Source organism: Sinocyclocheilus rhinocerous, unplaced genomic scaffold, assembly GCF_001515625.1.
Source record: "Sinocyclocheilus rhinocerous isolate Xijiao unplaced genomic scaffold, SAMN03320098_v1.1 scaffold1058, whole genome shotgun sequence".
Lineage (NCBI taxonomy): Eukaryota > Metazoa > Chordata > Actinopteri > Cypriniformes > Cyprinidae > Sinocyclocheilus > Sinocyclocheilus rhinocerous.
Genome location: NW_015662162.1, coordinates 2,130 through 5,356, shown reverse-complemented (window position 1 = coordinate 5,356; position 3,227 = coordinate 2,130). Strand labels below are relative to the sequence as shown.

General features: G+C 35.0%; 1 protein-coding gene across 1 annotated transcript in view; it reads left to right on the top strand.

Moving 5' to 3' along the window:
• Nucleotides 1-3,227, top strand: part of LOC107727559 (zinc finger RNA-binding protein-like) — a 28,530-nt gene that overhangs the window by 23,494 nt on the left and 1,809 nt on the right. The window lies entirely within an intron of this gene.

The following is a 3,227-nucleotide window of genomic DNA, read 5'->3' as shown; positions in this document are numbered from 1 at the left end:
TGATGCGACTGTCGTTCGGCACGCTGCATTGAGCAGCCGCGTTCAGTTTTTAATTGTAGTGTCTGTTCTTTTACTGAACTAAATTATTTTTATTTCGATAAAAAATCAAAACGACGGTGGGGGTCGGTGCCGCGGTGGGCAAGTGACGTAACCGGTGTTGTGGCTTACCACCGGTATAACCGTTAGCACCGTCTATCGCGGCAAGCCTACTTGGCAGCAATATGTAATCGTGAATAACCTTTAAATATTTTGTTTTTCTTTTTGTAATGCAGATTATTCACCAGGCTTCTAGTTGATGTCACTTCTAGTCGGACTCGAATGCCGTAGCTAGCATGATAAATCATAAAATCAGTAGCCTACTAACAGTTCGCAATTAAATCCATATCCTACCTTTTCTTTTTACCCGATAAAATCAATCCATGGCGATGAACGTCATCGGAGATGTTTAATCCACAAGCATTCTGAGCATTATTCCTGCTTGCTGGCGTTCACATCAATCCACAAGTCGTTCTTTGAGGTTAGGCTATTTCATACAAGTCAACATATAAGCAATATGCTATGTCTAGCATTTTTTTTAACGTTAATGAGCATAGCAAATAAATTGGTATCCACGGTATCCACTCACATGTTTAACTTTTAGTTTGCTTGTTACGGTCAAAAAACAAACAAACACTAATACAGTCACATTACTATATGCAATAGCCTATATGAGACAGCCCATGATCACTAGATTTTATACAGGTGTTACTATAACGATTTTGTAAATGATCATGATGATGATAAATGATGATCAGCAACCAAATATTAATAATGTGGAAGTTACTGCCTTTTGCCTTGGTGTGACTTCTCACATTTTGCAGACAATGCAAAGGCAGAGTACATTAACTTCAAAACAGGGGTATTTTTTTCATTACTAAAACATCTAATTGCCAAATTTCCAGTGTCCTACCTATAATTAATTTGGCTGGACAAGTAAAAAACTTTAGTCATTTTTCTCAGTTTCACACTCTAGCGAGTTAAGGTCTTTTGCCTTTGAAGGGCAGTATGGGTCAAAGACATTAAAGGTGACCTATTATGCCCCTTTTTATAAGATGTAAAATAAGTCTCTGATGTCCCCAGAGTGTGTGTGTTAAGTTTTAGCTCAAAATACCTTACTGATCATTTTCTATTGCTTGTTAAAATTGCCACTTTTAGGGTATGAGCCAAAACGGTCCGTTTTCGTCTTTCCCTTTAAATGCAAATGAGCTGGTGCTCCTGGGGAAGTGGGCGGAGCTTCAAGAGCTCAAGCTCCGGCAATACTAGCCTTTGCAAATAAACACTCCACTATTAGTACAAACCTGTTATCTTTACAGAAAACGTACTCGGTTTTAAAGTCAGTCATCTGATTGTACTGTGTATAAAAAATGCACTTTATGAATTACACAGATGGGAGCACGGCGCGATAAAAATAACTCATGGTGCCATACAAACTTTATAAGCCCCTCTTGTGATTATGAGCTCGACTAATTCCAGCGGTCGACTTCACATTGCTTTCATATGCAATTTTAACTCCCACATTCCTATTTATGATCATTCTGGTAGCATGTGAGGCAGCATCAGTGAAAACAGACAGACAATGGTAGCTTTAGCAACATTAGCCTTACAGAGTGCCAAGAAGCTCTTTCAGAAAGGCAATTTGGAAAACTAACGCGTGATACTTACTTCTTCTGGAGGTGTAGCTGGATCACGAACAGTTGGCACTGCTCCATCCTTCAGGAGCAACTTTTGTGCAAAACCTGCTTTATACTGACCCTCATTCACAAAGCAGTCCGGTGTAAAATGATTCGCGCAGACATAAACGAATTTCGGTAGAGTTGAACCATGCAAAAGTTAATTTTGCATAATAGGTCCCCTTGTACTTATTAAAATATATAAAAGAATAAGGGAGCATATTAAATTTGATTGTGTTTTAAATGAGTAAAAAATTCTTACTTACAATTGGGCAAAACCTAGGATACTGGCAAATTTGAAAAATGTAAAATAACAACTAATTAGTATTTGGGGTGAAAGTAATTAGTCTTTTAAAATGTCATAAATTGATTTTTGTTGTAAATATGCCTGACAAGATTGTTACACTGAATGACATTTTAGTGGGTCTCTTCTGTAAATCAGGGAAAAATTTATAATACTTATTTTTTGCTCAGAAAAACTAAAACAAAATTGCAATTAAATTAAACAGAATTTTTTTTAATTTTTGGGGGGAAAAACAACAACAATTTAAAGCAGTATTTCACTTATTGTTTTTATGCTTAAACCCTTTTTCGTCTTTGACCCATTTATATATATATATTTATTTATTTATTTTGATTTTTCTTTATTAAAATTGGAATTAAATTCAGTACAACACTACCACAATATAAAAATACTTTTTACAATTTAATTATCTTTGTATATTTTTTTCACATTTATGTGGTAATGACTCTTGCATGGGGAAAATGTGCTAAATGTCATGAAAATAATGTAAAATTGCAACAAATTTTTTTGATCTTAAAAATGTACTTCATTTACTTGATGCGATCAGTAACATACAGAAAATTGTTCCTTCCAACTTTTTCTTTAAAATCAGCATAAAATGTAATTATCTTTTTATTATTATTAATTTTTCACATTAATGAAACTTAGATTGTACATTGCGGTAATGACTTATTGCATGGGGAAAATGTGCTATATGTCATGAAAATAATGTCAAATCTTTATAATCTTAAAAATATACTTATTTATTCAATCATTAACATACACAGTGTTCCCACGCTTCTTGAAAGTACTTCAATTTCAGACATATGGATTCAAGGCCTGGAAAGTACTTGAAAACAAACATAGGTCCTTGAAAGTGCTTGAATTAAATTTGAAATAAATTTTGTTTATGCAGGGATCAAAGTAAACACAGAGCAGGACTTGAATTTCGGCGCGGGATTGCGGCTATTAATAACCATTCTACTCATTCCCGCAGGTTCCACGCTTATAACGCGATGACAGATGACGGAACGTATCATTTGCATGTGCTTTTGAGTCTTGAGAACTCACTCGCGCGCTCTCATTTTCTGTGCGCCCACAGATCGCGATAAGGAGAGTGACAGCTTTTAATAGTAAGGGAGTTTGCAAATGTGATATTGATTTAATACAACAGTTCAATGAACAAGTACTGCCTGATTTCTTAAACGAAAATAGTTCCAAATAAAGTAACAGCT